The sequence below is a fragment of the Vulpes vulpes genome, chromosome 8, assembly GCF_048418805.1.
Source record: "Vulpes vulpes isolate BD-2025 chromosome 8, VulVul3, whole genome shotgun sequence".
NCBI classification, from domain to species: Eukaryota; Metazoa; Chordata; class Mammalia; order Carnivora; family Canidae; genus Vulpes; species Vulpes vulpes.
This window is the reverse complement of record NC_132787.1, coordinates 80,235,910-80,253,752: the sequence shown is the minus strand read 5'-3', so window position 1 is coordinate 80,253,752 and position 17,843 is coordinate 80,235,910. Positions and strand designations below refer to the sequence as shown.

Sequence of the window (17,843 nt, the reverse complement as noted above, 5' to 3'; positions counted from 1 at the left end):
ATTCATCTACTAACTTGACTGCATGTGGACCACCAGCAGGTGATTATAATTAAGGTCTTTTTAATAGTCTGAGAAAATCTAATTCTAAATTCTGATTCTTGGGCATTTATTAAGTAGGAAAGGCTCAAATATCCCCCAGTCCTTTCCACATCCACTGACTATGCTTTGTATTTTGACATGGTCCAGATTTCTGTTGGGAATTTTGTTTAGCCATTAATGCAGGAGACCTGAAATACTAATAATACACAAGATAGAAGTTCATTTTTCTGACCTGTAAAAGACGCAGAGAATTGATATAGCTCAGAGGCAGGACATGGGGTGCTGTCCCTGTCTGATGAAAGCAAATTGCTTCTGGTATTTTAGGCTTATTAGGATGAGAAAAAAAACATTTGTAGACATAGTAAGTGCATATTAGATGGTCAGAATGGTGTCAATTTGCTCCAGGACAGATAACTCTAGGAAGAGGAGCAGGAACAGAAGTTACTAATTAAGATTTTGATAATTCACTATCATGCTCTAAGATCCATCTGTTCACTGCACATGTGAAGCAGGTGAATTAAATGGGGACATAATAGAAATCACCACCCTTCAATTTTCTTTGATGATGACACTAATTCCCAGAATTCTCTTAAAAAACACAGCATGCTTTTGGGTTTTTTTGTTTTGTTTTTTAGGTGGGGGCAGTCCCAATAGTGCTTAATTTAGATCAGGAAGCCACTTTGAGGATTCTGCTATTTACTAAACTTCTCCATTCATACTGTAATTCAGGAATGGGGGCAAACAACCAGGGGTTGGATCAACAGAAACTTTGTGCCCATCATGAAGAAGACTTGGACTCAAATTCCATTATAACTGGATCCCTCAAGATAAGGCTCTGCTCTGAGTTTGTGTGTATGTATGTACAGAAACGGTGACCTTCTGGATCATTGGGGTTTAGCACAAATTCAAGGCCATGTCCAATAATTTGTGAAAAGTGTAGGAATTTCCCTTTCTCTAGAATACAATTACCCTGGTAAATGTGTGTAGCACTTTTGGTGAAGGGGTAGAGGAAGATTTTTCTTTCTTTTTTTTTTTTTAAAGGTTTTTATTTATTTATTCATGAGACACACACACACAGAGAGAGAGAGAGAGAGAGAGAGAGAGAAGCAGAGACACAGGCAGAGGGAGAAGCAGGCTCCATGCAGGGATCCTGATGTGGGACTCGATCCTGGCACTCGATCCCGGGACTCGAGGGTCACTCCCTGGGCCAAAGGCAGGCGCTAAACCGCTGAGCCACCCAGGGATCTCCTAGAGGAAGATTTTCTTTTCTTTTCTTTTTTTTTTTTTTAAGAAATATTTTTATTTTATTTATTTATGATAGTCATACAGAGAGAAAGAGAGAGAGGCAGAGACACAGGCAGAGGGAGAAGCAGGCTCCATGTGCCGGGAGCCCGACGTGGGATTGATCCCGGGTCTCCAGGATCGCGCCCTGGGCCAAAGGCAGGCGCCAAACCGCTGCGCCACCCAGGGATCCCAGGAAGATTTTCATATAGGTTTTTATTATGTCTTTCCTCAAAGTTTCTCCCTTTTATTTACTGAATTGAGAGTATTGATATTAGAAGACAGGCCATGCCTCTCTAGTGATGATTTAAGCTGGATATGATTACTTAAGTCTAGGTTTTTTCAGTTATACAGGTCAAGTACATCTTTCATAGGTTGCCCATCCAGTTCAGTTTTAGAAATACTGTGATCAATTAGCCACTACCAAAATATCTCTTCAAGTCAAATCATTCTATTTTTTTTTTAAAAGTAAGCTCTAGGGATGCCTGAGTGGCTCAGCAGTTGAGCATCTGCCTTCGGCTCAGGGTGGGATTCCTGGAGTTCCAGGATTGAGTCCCACATTGGGCTCCCAGCAAGGAGCCTGCTTCTTGCAGGCTTCTGTCTCTGCCTTCTCTCTGTGTGTCTCATGAATAAATAAAATCTTAAAAAAAATCAAATAAGCTCTACACCAAATGTGAGGCTCAAACTCAGGACCCCAAGATCAAGAGTCCCATGCTCCAGTAACTAAGCCAGCCAGGTGCCCCTCATTCTGTTATTATAATCTCCACATCAACTCTATTTCTGGCAGTTAAATCCTACTATGTAGTGTCTGTTTTTCTGGGCATCCACTAACCCTACTGAAATCAGGGAAATTTTTCAATAGCAATATCTCCTACCTTCATCTCTGGAGTACAGAAGAAGTTCAACAAAGCACCCTTCGAGATTCTGGTTCTCTCTTCATTAATGTTTTCCTCAATGCTTTAAAAAAGGGAGTGTTCTCCAGACTTAGTTTGGTGTATGTTAGATGTGTGTGATAAATCCACTCTAACATTCTTATCTCTCTGAATCTCTAGAGTTTACATTTCAGCTTCCTTCAGCAATAGGCCATATAGTAGGATCCAGGTTTCAGTCAACTAAACAGGTTAACAACTGTCTCGAGCTAAGAAAAATGAATCTAGAATCTCTAGTTTAGTATATCTGGGCCAATAATTTGGCCCATAAAATTATGTTTCTGGTGGAATACCCAATATAGTCTCCAGATTTTTGTCAGTACTAGTTTTAGCAAAATCTTTCAATTCTTTTGGCATGTGAATCTTTCTCTTCCATGTTTGACTTTAAATTGGCCCATAGAAACATGCTTGATCTGGAACTAATTTTAAGTCGGGTGGGAATGAAAGGTCACAGGTGTAGGGCATGAGGAGAGCCAGAATTCCTGTATAAGATAATTGCCTCAAATGAGGTTAATATAAGGTCTTCAAAAGGGCTGGACCAGTGTCTTCAGCTATGGGAGGTGGGGGAGACTGCTGCTTTCAGTAAGGGAGATGTAATGGGGTTTGAGGGTACTCAGAATCATCTAGATCTTCCCAAATGCCCTCATTCCCATATAATACCCTGACTTTCATATCAGGTATGTAGTAGGGATATAGTTCACCTACATTGAAATTCAATAGCTGGCCAAATCTTACTCTGCCTTTGCTTTTTGGCCATGCCAGTCCTGTAGCTATGAGATAAAAAATTATTTTAGAGGAGTCCAAGAAACTCCGTTTCTCTAACAATATCTTGGTCTGAGAATTTTTATTCTTTAAAGCCTGTCTTTCCTTTTAGAAGATCATCCATGGTAATTGAGGCAGCCATCCCAACCCATACTTCTTTTATTCCTTGGCACTACATAATGGTGTCTGTGGGGAAACAATCAAAAGGGAACCCCAAACTTTGGCTTCAGTAAATACTTATTCCAAATGACAAAAGGTAATCATTTAAGTTGCTGTTCTACTACTTCATATATCATGGGTTACTAGGGTCCTGTCATTTAATAATACCCAAATAGGGGATCCCTGGGTGGCACAGTGGTTTAGCACTTGCCTTTGGCCCAGGGCGTGATCCTGGAGACCTGGGATGGAATCCCACGTCAGGCTCCCGGTGCATGGAACCTGCTTCTCCCTCTGCCTCTCTCTCTCTCTCTCTCTGTGTGACTATCATAAATAAATAAAAATTTAAAAAAATGTTATAATAATACCCAAATACTTCAACCTGACTAGGTCAGATAGCCAATCTAAGCTTCATGTCCTTGAAGTTTGTTGTTCGCAATCACTTTCAGTTCAATTTTTGTATTGGTCAGAGTTCCTTAGATGCCATCAATGAATTTACTCTGTTTACTTTGAGCAGAAAGGAATTTGTTAAGGGATAAAGAGCTTAAAGAATCATTACAAAGGTTAAAGAAACAGACTCTAGGTAATCTTCCAGGAATAACCCTTGTGTGCACTTCCACATTCCAAAATAACCTTCCAAGGGAGCTGTAGCATCTGCTATAATCAGGAAGCCACCATCGTGCTGGTTCCAGTTCATGCTAAAAATATGAGTAGAAATATGCCCTGCCTCTTTCCTGTATAAACTTTAGTTCAGAATCAGTCCAACACAGGTGCATCTAATTGGTAGAACCTCAATCACCCCAGGCACTGTAGCACAAGGAAGACTGGGAAGTACAACCTTTTATTTATTTTTAATTTATTGTTGAGAAGGCAGGATCTATAGAATGGGGAACTACCAAAATGTTAAAAAAAAAAAAAGGGCTCAATATTTCTGGACATCTGGTAAGGAGGCTGGATAATAGAAAGGGGAGAGTGATAGTAATCTTCTTGGGTTGGGTGATAGGTCCATGAGTATTCATCATTTCCTACTTTATAATGAATGCATACATGTATTAGTTTGGGTTCTCCAGAGAAATTTACTGTAAAGAATTGATTCATGTGACTATGGAGGCTGAGAGTTCCCAAGATTTGTGGTTGGCAAGCTAGAGACCCAGGAGAATCAATGATGTATTTCCAGCCTGAGTTTGAAGGCAGAAGACTGATGTCCCAGCTCAAAGAAAAGCAAGCAGAGAGAAAGAATTCTTTCTTAGCCTTTTACTTTACTCAGATCTTCTAGTGGCCCACTCACAACTAGAAGGGCGATCTGCTTTACTCAGTCTAGGGATTCAAATGCTAATCTCACTCAGAAGCACCTTCGCACTCCTGGAAATAATGTTTAACCTTGTGACCCAGTCAAATTGACACATAAAACGAACCGCCACAATATATGTTACCTACTTTTTAAATGTAATATATTAAATAATGTTTTTTGGTGTGAGATACAAAAAATGATTTTTTAAGTACAAATGATTGATATCCACTATAAAATTTAAGATTTTGATTGAATTTAAGCGCAAATGACTGAAAGGAGTAGTTCTTTAAGTTGCTATTATTTGGATCTTGGTTTGAAGGAGAATGAGTGGGTTGTTGAATGAAGTTTGGAGAGAGTGAACTTCAGGTGTTTGTGAAGCAGAGAGATAAAGAAAAGAATGGGATTTTGCAGCTCTAAAACAGATTTCTGCTACTTCACATTTTGCTTGGAACTGCTCAAACTCCTAGCAGTTTGCCTGAGACCTTTTTCCTTTTCATTCTTCACCTTGAGGGATATTGGAATTTTCAGGTGCCTAAGAGATTGTTAGTTTGTTGTGTATCTATCACTATGCCCTCTTTTCGTTTTTTAGTATACATGGTAGGACTCTGAATTAAAAACTCACCCTTCCGAGCCCCTCTTTCTGGTTCTCTGGGTATTAGTTCACACAGTGTAAAAGCACAAGTTGGGCTGTGTACTTCATTATCTGCTGCTATTTATTTCAATCCTGGATTGGAAGAGTCAATGAGCAGAAATTGCATGAGGGAACTTTCTTCAAACCTACAGTTTATGAATAATGCATAATTCTCTGACTCATCAAAAGCAATGGTAAACAAAACCCAAACAGTTGGCCACCTCCTCAGCAATCCATAGAGAGTGGTCCCACCCCTTACAAACTGTGAATGGCAATATTTGAAGGTAGCAATGGAAATCAGCGGTGCTAGTTTATCTTTAGTATCGTCCATATGTTTATTGGCACACAGTTAAGTCAGAAAAGCAACTGAGCGCAAAGACAAAAAGGTGTCCCGACGACTAAGGTATCTAGAGTTCACAGGATGTTACCGGGATCATTCCCTACTGCACCCCACATAGATAATTTTCCCTTGATCTCTTCCAGTTAATAAATTGGAAGCAACACTAGCTTTGTAGTCAGACAGTCTTGGGTTCAAATTCTGCCTCTGCTACTCATGAGCTGTATGTCCTTGGGCAAGTTACTTAGCTTCTTTCATCTTAGTTTCTTATCTTCCTTTCACTTTGGTCTCCTTTCAGTAAGAAGGGAGAATAGCAATCCTTCATTCTAGACACTCAGGGCTCTTAATTATAAGCAGCAGCAGCTGACTCTAGCTCATTAAGCAGAAAGGATATTGGGTGGCTCCCAGAGCAGGTGAGAGGGGAGGCAGGCTTGAAGTTAAGCTTCTGGGATCAAGGCCTGAAACTGCTGTAGGAGTGACCCAATAAGGAAGTTGCTGACCCTTATTTCCCTAAGAGCACAGCTTGGCTGCCAGGAACTTACGCTCTGCTGCAACTCCGCCAGCACTGATATTTCCAGGCCAGGAATCCATTTTATTTTATTTATTTTTTATTTTTATTTTTTTAAAGATTTTATTTATTCATGAGAGACACAGACAGAGAGGCAGAGACACAGGCAGAGGGAGAAGCAGGCTCCATGCAGGGAACCGTATGCGGGACTCAATCTTGGGACTCCAGGATCAGGCCCTGGGCCGAAGGCAGGCACTAAACTGCTGAGCCACCCAGGGATCCCAGAATCCATTTTACAACCAGAAAACCAGAAAACCCACCAGAAAACTGGGTGCCTCTGCCACCACCCTTGTCAGCAGATGGGTTCCAGGCATCACCTCCTGCCTCTGGTTCATCAGTTCTGATTTAACTGTTGCCTGGGCACATCTTAGTGATGGATTCTAGGCTTCATGCCTGTGTTCTAGCTGCCAAGGTCTTTGGGGAAGCAAATTTTTCTGACTTGACTTTAGGGAGGCAGAGCTCATAAGGCAGGGAATTCTCCAAACATGGCAAAATGCATAAGAGATGTGAGAGAACTGGAAAACATGACATATATTACCTATCAAAGAGTTGTGAAAATTGAGTATGTTAAATGTCTGGTCTGCTTCTGGAGTTCAATGATTTGTCTGTTTCCTGTTCTTCTTTCTTTGTCAGAAATATCTATTGGCTCACTGGCTAAACTCCCAGGTTGGGTTCTACCAAGGCAGGATTTGTAAGTAAAGTGAAATGGAGCCTTTGACTTGGGGTGGGGTCTCTATTTCCTAGTGCTGCTCCCTGGATGGACCTGACCACTTTTCTTTTTTTTTTTTTAAGATTTTATTTACTTATTCACGAAAGACCCAGAGAGAGGCAGAGAAATAGGCAGAGGGAGAAGCAGGCTCCCTCAGGGGGAGCCTGATGTGGAACTCAATCTCAGGACCCCAGGATCACGACTTGAGTCAAAGGCAGACACTCAACCACTGAGCCACCCAGGGGCCCCTGGACATGACCTCTTGACCTTACCTGCCCTGACCCATACCTTCCCTGACCCATGGGAGCTGCTCATTCCTTTGTTACATTTGACCTTTCAGTTCTTGTATCTTTTGCTTGCTCATGACCACAGCAACCCAATGACATTCTCCACCCCACCTCCCATTTTGTGCTAATATCTTGGCCTCTTGGCTCACAGATTTTTAGTTGGTAACAAATCCTGCTACCAACTGGATTCTTTCCTTGTCCTGACTTCTGGACAGTTAACATAGCATTCTTACATATTTTTTTTAATAATTGAAGGAGACTTTCTACAAAATATTTGGATCTTTTAAACAGTTCTTTTAAGTTCATATGAAATAATTTTCCTATCTCTAATGAATGAGAAATGAAGAAAGTCTTGAGTAGGAATGCAAAAAGACAAAAGGAACAGTTACAGAATGGTTTCCCTGTCACTCACCCCAGTTTTGTATTCTTCCTAAGAAGTAATTCATTAGTACTTTGTATACAGAGGGGGAAAGAAATCCAAAACAACTTGTTCCAAGACATAAGCTAGTGTCTTTCTTACTGATAAATTTCCCCAAACCTTCTCAAGGCAGACTCTGCTTTCTCTTTCATGCCACTGCACTTGCAGAGTTGCCAAACTTCTTTCCAACTAAAACAAAGGGCAGCATTCTCCACATTATCAGCCTGGCATCTGGCTGTTGGGACTCTGTGGGCTAAGAGAATGCCTTGAGGAGCTGGGCAGAGAGCAGTATGATTTTGTTCTGCCATCATGGCTCAGGGAGCCAGGAATTATTTGTCTACAGTTATTTATTCCAATTGTCCTGATATCTCACAACTTCATTTGACAGTCTGGGAAATATTCTGCTTAATTGGCTGGAAGTGTCCTTAGAAGTCCTTAAGCCCTTTGAATCCTGGGATATGATCTAGAGAAGTATATACAAGCTAGTATGAAAGATGATTATTGTTCTGAGTTGTCATAGCACAGTGACTGGCCCTCAGGATAAAGGCAATAGAAGTTATTCACTATTTCGCATCATAGATCTCCTATGGTGAGCCAAGAATTCCACCAGAGAATGTTGCAAAGACTTATGAGACTTTTCTTGCTTTTTTTTTTTTTTTTTTTTTTACTTTTCTTGCTTAATTGCATTCTCAAAATAACATATTATTAGAGACAGAGAACATCAGATAAAAAATGCTAGCATATCTTTAAGAAAAATATCTCTAAATGTGGCCCCATCCATTCACAATGGTGGGATAATTGGACCTAGAGTCAGACCACTTGGAATCTCAGTTCTGCTACCTTTAGAAGAGCATTTTGGATGAGACCTTGGTTCCACTATTATATAACTGCTTTATTCTATAAAAGTGAAGGACAAGGGTGCTTGGGTGGCTCAGTTGGTTGGGTGTCCAACTCTTGGTTTTGGCTCAGGTTATGATCTCAGGGTTGTGGGAGTGGCCCTGGGTCAAGCTCCAGCTCTGTGGGGAGTGTGCTTCTCTCCCTTTCCCTCTCCCTCTGCCCTTCCCCCACAGGAGTGTTCTCTTTCTCTTTCTCAAGTGGATTTTTTTTTTTTTAAAGTGAAGGACATAAAGTGCTGAAGTACCAGAATCCCTTTCTAGCACCTAAATTAACTAAGATTCATTAGCTTGTTGGCAATAAAGGCCCTGAAAAAATAGGAGAGACAAAACTCCAAAGAAAGAACATGGTTCCAGAAAGGTCTAGCGAATAATAGCATGGAAGTGGCAATTCCAGTTGCGATGCCCAACTTGTGGTATTCTGTTGACCATGGAGCAACAGGAGGTAACTGGCATAGCCAAAATTATGGGATCCTCAAAGAGAAATGAAAGACATCTCTCAGGAAGACTCCATCTACTATTAAATTTTGTCTACTACTCTCTGCCTGCTTAGCATATTTAGTTAGGCAGTAGAAGTACTAGTGGCAGATACAAAAAAAAATATGCTATTGATGGGGTAGGAATGAACAACAGGTTTATTTACAGCTAGTTGATATTATGCTGAAGGTTTCTGTATCACAGTCCTGTTGATGAGGGAGGAAATCCCAGACTTGCTGCCAAGTTTCATCATGGGGCATATGGACCTTATGCTTTCAGGTTCAGTGATCTTGGTCCAGCTGCAAGAATAACTTATGCATGAATTAGCAACAGAAACAGTAAAGCTATTGGCTGAGGACCAGGTGGATGGCAAGCTCTCTGCCCCTTGATACATATCTGGTGCTTGTAGTGTTGGTCTGGTTAATTTGGGCAAATCTGTCTCTGGCCTCCTGAACTCAGCTTCTAGAGGCTTAAGGCACCTGTTCCATTCATCTTGCTCTGGGTCTGTTTCTGACAACCAGATGTAAGTACAGTCAATGACTGGTCAGAACTCTAATGCTGTGTTGGGAGTATAGGTAAGATATCTGCATTATTATGTTGTCCTAGCAGAGAATGGAAGAACAGAAATTAGCTTTTTATTCACCAAGTCCATGAGAAGGGTCAGGTCCAGAGAGGGGGTGTGAGTTACCCAAGATCACTTGAAAGAATGTCTGGCAGAAATGGGAACTTTCCAAAAAGGAATTAAAAATGAACGGTGGGCATGTTTATTACCTTTCAACATCAGATGGAGTTTGTTCACTAAACTATTATTACTAAAAAGGGAATAATTATCTTCCAGATGTTTCCAGGTTTAACCCACTGAGCGAAGACCATATTGCCGATATGCAATTTTACAGAAGTTACGGGAGAAAGACACTTATTTTACTAGTTTAAGACAGTGCTAGATTTTAGGGAAATACCATTTTGTTTTGAAGGGACAGTGACGGCTGTTTATGCACAGCAAATTCTTGCACCCTGAAATACTGCTTTGTACTTCCTGACTGTCTTCCTGGGCTGCCTGTGACTCACAGTATAAGAATCCTTTAATTATTCCGAAAGTAGCTGGCTAGCGGCTGTATTTTTTTCTTCTGTCTTTCCATTTCTCTCTCACACAGGGTGTTGCTTCTCCATGTTGGAAGTGTTCTTTTCCATTAGCTTCTCCCATTCCATACAGCCCTTGGAGGTGTAGACATAGGGCATGTTTCTTTGCCTGGGAGCAGGGCAATGTTCCTCTGCAGATCTGAGAGGGAGCTCCAGCCTTAATCCCAGTCCTCTGATAGGATGGGGCCATAAGCGAAAATGAACTAGGGCCAGGCTGCACCCTGGTTGTGGCTTTTATTAGCTAACCTTTGTCTTTTTTCCTTTAAATAAAGTCCATTTTGGTTTATCTTTGCTTTTCGGTTTTTCTTTTCTCAATAAGGATTCATTTTGAGACACTGTTCTTTCAACCAAGAAGATATAGTTCTCTGGCAAATCAGACTTCCCATTCTTGACGAAAGGGGCCAGACCCTTCCTTTCTCCTTTCCTTATGTGTCTTCCTCTCCTAGGCCAGGCAGATTTACAGAGAACTCGATTGGTTCTCAGGAAACATTCTTTCATTCATTCAAGAAGCACTTACTGAGGGTGGCGAGTCAAGTGCCCTCATGTGCAGAGCGCAGTGACCATGGTGCCCTGAGTGTGGTCGCTGATGAGGTTCCTCATTAAGGGCAGTATGGCTGGGGGTGCTGCTTACCTGGTTTATGACCAGGAGTTGCTGGGGCCAAGCAACAAGAGCCAGGCTATTCTTCAGAAGGCTGAGGAGATAGTCCCTCCAGGCATGTACCTGTTCAGCCAGTATATGTGTGAGTAGACTGGTCTGAAGATACCCTAGCTCCCAGCTCCTCCAAAATTTAACTTTCACATTTGCAACACCTGGAATTCAGGCATCATTACAGTGATGTCGGCTCTGTCGGCGGCCCCCTCTAAGGCCTGTGAGTACTCCAAGCAGGGCTGGGACCACCTGAAAGAGTGAGCCAAGGAGCCTGTCAGAGGAGACCACCTGTCCCAGTCAGGAACAGGGGCAGGGGCAGCATAGACCTAGACACTCCAGACTGGGACTGGGATCCCACTCCCAGGGCAGTTCCTGGCCTTGACATCCAATAAAGGACTTTTTTTTTTTTTTTAAGATTTTATTTATTCATGAGAGAGAGAGATTGAGAGAGAGAGAGAGGCAGAGACGTAGGCAGAAGGAGAAGCAGGCTCCATGCAGGGAGCCTGATGTGAGACTCAATCCTAGGACTCCAGGATCATGTCCTGGGCTGAAAGCAGGCAGTAAATTGCAGAGCCACCCAGGCATCCTCAGTAAAGGTCTTTGGAAGTGCAATCCTCTGCCCCCAACAACAACAATAACAAAAAATCCCCCCAAACTTACTGAGGGTCTGCCTTAAGTAAGCTTAAAAACTGTCCAGTTTACTCAAGTCTGTCCAGGTTTAGAACTTAAAGTCCTAGAATGCAGGAAACCCTCAGTTTTGGGAAAACTCGGACAGCTGGTCACCCTAACCCTGAACAGAGCGCTGTCTAGGAGCTTGGTATATAACTTGCCATCAGCTTCTCATGTACTCAGCAAAGATGAGAGTTTCCAGATTCTTATAGAGGAAAGCATTTAATTAGAACTGAGGACCCTGGGCCCTGGGCCCACTGCAAAAGGGGCAGAGCTTAAGGGCAGATCACTGAACTTCCGTTTCCTCCTTTGAAGAGTAGAAACATTGGATTTGGTGTTCTTTGACTTTTTTTTTTTTTTTTTTTTACAACCCAGATTCTACAATTCTATTTCTAAAGGAGTGTGATGAACCAATTCACACTAATTCGTAGTCCAAGATATGAGGCAATAGGTAATAAGGTTTCGTTGACACTTGCTGATGATGCTAACGTTTACAAAGTCCTTATTCTGTGTCACATACATCCATTATTTTACTTTATCCTCACAACTTTTTAAAGATTTAATCTATTTTAGAGAGAGAGAGAGGGAGGGAGGGAGTGAGAATAAGTGAGCAGGGGCAAAGGTTGAGGGAGAGAGAATCATGAATAGATTCCAAGCTGGGTGCAGAATCCAATGAGGGGTTTCATGAGGGGCTTGATCTCATGACCCTGAGATCATGACCTGAACCAAAACCGAGAGTTGGAGGCTCAACTAACTGAGCCACCCAGGCATTCCAAGGTAGATGCTTTCTTTATTTTCATTTACAGATAAGGGGCTCAAGGCCAAGAGAGGGTAAGAGCATGCCCCAAATCACACAGAAAGTTGTGGATCAAAGATCAGAACCTGGGAGGTCCAGTTTCCCAAGCCCAAACTTGAACTGTTGCTCTCACTGGGTAGGGATGCGTCAACAGTTGAAATGAACAGGCTAATTGTTTCCCCTCAAGGGACTGGAAAGAGGAAACAGTGGCTATTTGGAATGAGGTCTTCCCAATTTGGGCTCAAAAGGTTATGGTCCCCCAAAATAGAGCATGGTATTTGAGAAATTAGTGTTCTTAGCTCATAGCAAGGCCCCTCCCTGTTCTTTAACACTAAACAAAGGGTGGTAGAACCAGTGGAGAATTAGAGCATCCCCATGCCCCACTCCTCCTTTCCTATTTTTGGAGGCTTTAGGATGGTTCTACTCCTTATAGGCTCTTGGTGAAGCACTTAAAGTGCTGTTAGCAAGGCTCAGAGGGTCACTGTCAGCTGCTCCCACTGTTTCTTACTATTGGTCTGGAAAATGATTCTGTTTAGATCAGACTTGCCTAAAAGTGTGTGTATGGGTGGGGAGGAGTGTAGGAACATTCTTAGTAGGCATGCTTCTTCCCTTTCTTTAGAAAGGATGATTTGAAATACAAACAAAGTAAGTCTGTGGGGTCACATTCACAGCAGCTGGCAGAGTTTCACTTAATTAAACTACTGTGATTGCTTTATTCAAACATTTCACTTGCCCCATTCCCTTCCTCTCTGACTCCTTATGAAGGCAATGCTATTTCATTGGTGGGGGTGGGGTGGGGATTAAATGCTGTTAGTCTTTAAGACCAACACTAATTAACAACAGTAAAATATACTGTGGTTGTCTATGTGAAAGTATGCAGAAGTAAATTTATATTCTGAGAATGTGACCGCTATGGACTGAAAAAATGCCATTAAAGGGAATTAACAGTTCCTCCCAACCCACCATCATCTGTTCTAAATTCCCTAGCGAGTAGTGAAGCACCAGGACTGGGGGCAGGAAAGGAAAACAAGGGCCAAAAGCTATGGCCAATTGAGCTGCCAGCTACCAGCATGATCATCCTAAAACCCAGCTCTGGCCCACTTTCTCTCCTGCTGTAAAACCTGGGACAGGTATCCTGCCTGGTGGGTCAAGGTGAACTCCATAGGCAGGCACAGAGAACATTCCACTATCTGGCTCCATCTCTGTCCTGTCCATCCCCCTGCACTAAGCACCCCATGTCCAGGCTCCAATCCTAGTTGCCCCCATCATTCTTTCCACACTGAGGTTTTTCATAAATGATTCCCTTTTCCTTGAATGCCTTCCAGACCTACCACACCTCTGCTACAGGTGACTTCCTTTCATGCTTTTAGTTAAAGACTGAGGCTTGCCTCTTTTATGAAGCCTGTCTGCATTCCCCCTGATTAAGTCTCTCCCTTCCTTGTGCACCTGTATTATTTTGTACATTTTGATTTGAGCATTTGTCACATGTAATCTTTATTGGCATTGCTGTCTCCTCCATCAGACTGTGTCTTATTTATCCGTGTTATCCCCTTCCAATTGCAGAGTCTGGCATAACATTGCACATAGGAAGTACTTAATAGATGCTTATTGAATGAGTACATAATAACTCTTACAATTTTATCGGTTGATACTGTGTGTTTACCATGTGCCAAGCATCGTGTACGTGTTGCATATGCATGTGTTTTGAAAGAGAGAAAGTGGGACGCCTGGGTGGCTCAGAGGTTGAGTATCTGCCTTTGGTTCAGGGTGTGATCCAGGGGGCCCTGGGATCGAGTCCCGCATTGGGCTTCCTGCATGGAGCCTGCTTCTCCCTCTGCCTGTCTCTCTGTGTCTCTGATGAATAAATAAAATCTTAAAAAAAAAAAAGAAAGAAAAGTTTGAATGATCTGGGCCATGGTCCTTCAAAAACCATAATATCCTGTGTGAGACAACGAGTTAAAGAGCAAAGCAGAAGAAGCACTGCAGAGATACAGGTGCATGGTTCTTTAGAGGAATGGAAGTTGCACTGGGGCTGGAGTGGGAAGGAGGCACCACAGACCGAGTGGCATATGGAAGGACATTGACAGACATGGAAATAGTAGAAGAACGGGGGCATCCAGGCTGAGGGAAAAGTATGAGCAAAGGAATAAGGAATAAGGGCATAGTGATTTCCTGGGAACAAAGGTTCTGAAAGTTTTGTTCTCACTATATAGGGACTGCACACTTTAAAAAAATCTGAAATAAATCCCATTAATATCAATAAATGCATTTTCCCTAGTTGCCCAGATTTGCATTCTTTAAGCAGGAGTGGTGATTAATCATTTCTAAATTGCTCAAGGATATGAAGCAGGGTGCTCAAAAGTCTTTAGCAGCAGGAAATGCTTGTTGCAAATAAACTGTTTACAATTTACTTTGTGAGCATCATTTCTGTTGGGACCACGCAGCAGATAACAGTAGCAGGAGGTGTAAACCCAGTTCTAACGGAAGCCCAAAGTAAATGTTCATAGCCATTTCCTGTTGCAAAGTTTTAATAAGCTTGGCTGCAGTTCTAGAGACTTTCAATATAGAGTCAGGAAACACAAAGTTGGATAATACAGTTGCATTTTTAAAATAAGAAGAAACAAACAAACAAAAAAAGAAACAAACTGAAAATTTGTCCCTTAGCATTCCTTTATGAAAAGAAACATTTTAAAATCAGATACAATACTAAAACCTACCAGAAACTATGCTTGGTCAGTTTCTAGTTTTAGGATGGAAGGTCTTTCTTTCTTTCTTTCTTTCTTTCTTTCTTTCTTTCTTTCTTTCTCTCAGATTTTAATTACTCATGAGAGACACACAGGGAGAGACACAGACATAGAAGGAGAAGCAGGCCCCCAGCAGGGAGCCTGATGCAGGACTCAGTCCCAGGACCCTGGGATCATGACCTGAGCCAAAGGCAGATGCTCAACCACTAAGTCACCCAGGTGCCCCCAGGATGGAAGGCTTTACATTTGCTAAGTGTATGTAGTATGTGGCAGCAATGACCAGTTTACAGATAGACGTTAGAGTTTATATTAAAAAGTTTTTTTTAAAAAAATATTTTATTTATTCATTCATGAGACACACGGGGGTGGGGGTGGGGGGCAGAGACATAGGCAGAGGGAGAAGCAAGTTCCACAAAGGGAGCCCGACGTGGGACTTGATCCCGGGACTCCAGGATCACACCCTGGACCAAAGGCAGGCACTAAACTGCTGAGCCACCCAGGGATCCCAAAAAGTTTTAAATTTTATTTGGGACCCATTATTTTCAACAATATGTATGAAGTCCCTGGCTGTTAAAATATGCTGCTTATAATATGCAGCCTCTTTAAGCAGTATTTGGTAGATATATTTCCTGCATTCTAGATATTACTGTTAGACTCTGTTGGGTTCATGCATTCAAGGATTCGCAGGTGGAAAAATAAAGATGAAGAGACAATAATGATCTCTTCCATTTTCTCTGCACCCTTTAGAAATCAACATACTTTCATATTCATGTTTTCAGTTTTCCATAACCTGGTGAAGTGAAGAGAACATGAAAAATGATCCTCACTTTATAGATGTGGAGACCTAAAGGCAGAAATGATAGATAAATCTCAACCCACACACAACTGGTTATTGCCATGGAAAGAGCCAGAACTCTTGCCTTCTGACTTCTTGTACATTGCTAGACTATGGTGCTCATGAATAAACTGACCCCGTGTAGAGTGTTGTAGAGACGCGGAGCAAGAGTAAATATCTAATTGCGATGGAGACCAAGGTAAAAAAGATGACAATTCCATGGCAGACAGCAATGAGTCAGAGGAAGCCTATAGTTCATCCATAAGGACAGAGGCTCCCTACAAGCAACATACCTGATGCTCATGCAATAGACATATTCTCACTAAAATTTGGATTTAAAAATCTCCGTGTCTTTCATAGGAAACCAAACAGCATCACATACCCAAGGCGGTAGATAATAACAGTAATATTCATAGTGAACAGCTGTAGAGTGCTTGATCTATGGCAGGGACAGTGTTAAGAGCTTCATACCCACTGTGTCCTTTATAACAAGCCTGTGAGGAAGGTGCTATTACCGCTCCTGTGTTACAGAGGGAATCGAAGCTGACGTCGTTTGTCAAAGTTTCACGACTCATAAACCACAGAGCTGAGAACTGAACCCAAGCAGCCTACCCCCAAAGCCCACATGTTTCCATGACATTATTCCAACTCCTACATGTCAGCTATGATGTCTGTGGGGTGAGGGAATGAAAAATATGCAGGAGTGGGGGTTGAATCTGACCCTGAAGATTGAGTTCAAGTGTCAGATAACACCTGAAAAGGGAAGCCCTCCATCACAGGATCTCAGAACCAACCAAGGCTTCTGTCACTTGGGTTCTCACTCTAACACTGTGTCTCAGTGAACAAATCTCTTACCAGGCAAGTAAAGGGCATCAAAGTGTCAAGGACCAAACTGGTTCAAATGTTTTCCCACCTCTGTTTCCTTTTGTTCTCTAGGAGTTTATTTCTACTTCTTTGGTTCTGTTTCAGGGGTAATTTTCTAGATCTTGATTTGGCTGCCAGTAGAATTAGGTTTCTATCATCTTAAATCTTTAGCATGTTTTTAAACTTTTTTTTTCTTTAAAGATTTTATTTATTCATTCATGAGAGACAGAGAGAGGCAGAGAGAGACACAGGCAGAGGGAGAAGCAGGCTCCTCTCAAGGAACCTGATTTTGGATTTGATCCTGGGACCATGGGATCACGCCCTGAGCCGAAGACATATGCCCAATCGCTGAGCCACCCAGGCGTCCCTGTTTTTTAACTCTTAAAGAATCACTTGTTTTGAGGAGGCAAAGAATGTATTTCTTAAATATGAGTGTGATGGACTGAATGTTTGTGTCTTTCCAAAATGTTTGTGTTGAAACGCTAATCCCAGTGTGTGGTATCTGAAGGTAGAGTGTTTGGGAGGTGATTAGGTCATGAGGATGGAGCCTTCAGCAATGGGATTAGTGGCCTTTTTTTTTTTTTTTAAAGATTTTATTTGTTTATTCATGAGAGAGAGAGAGAGAGAGAGGCAGAGACACAGGCAGAGGGAGAAGCAGGCTCCATGCAGGGAGGCTGATGTGGGACTCAATCCTGGGACTCCAGGATTATGCTTTGGGCCAAAGGCAGGTGTTAATCTGCTGAGCCACCCAGGGATCCCGGATTAGTGGCCTTTTAAGAAGAGCCCAGAGAGCTAGTTAGCTTTCTTTTCTGCCATGTGATGATACAATAAGAAGTTAGACATCTGAAACCTAGAAGAACACCCTATCAGGACCTGGCCATCCTGGCACTCTGATCTCAGACTTCTAGCCTTGAGAACTATGAGAAATAAGTTTCTGTTGTTAAGCCACCTAGTGTATAGTATTTTGCTATAGTTGCCCAAACTGTCTAGGCAGTCAGATATGTAGGACCTTCTTTCTCAGAGGAGAACACTTTCTGTTCATCTCCATATCCTGCCTCCTTTCCCAAAGCTTCAGTAAGAAGCAAAGCCAAGCTGTCCTCCTGAGAATCCATCATTTACTCTCTAGGGACTTGACCTGTTCCTAGTGAATCTCAAAAGAAATGCTATGCAGCAGCCCTTTGAAATGAAATGCTTTTCTATTGAACCAGAAAATAATCACATCCTCCCATTTACTCTTTAGGGTACAAATTGATCTGACTTGATTTGTCAGGGAGCCAGAACTGCAGGCAAATAGACGCCAGAGAAATCAACCAATCTTTTAAGCCAGCAGTAATTGTTCCTCCTGTCGGCTGGCTAAATGACTTGTAT

At 42.1% G+C, this 17,843-nt stretch overlaps 1 pseudogene; it reads left to right on the top strand.

The window, feature by feature from the left end:
• Positions 1-10,480: 10,480 nt before the first annotated feature.
• LOC112935295 (MICOS complex subunit MIC13-like) lies at positions 10,481-10,828 on the top strand (annotated as a pseudogene).
• The last annotated feature ends 7,015 nt before the right edge of the window (positions 10,829-17,843 follow it).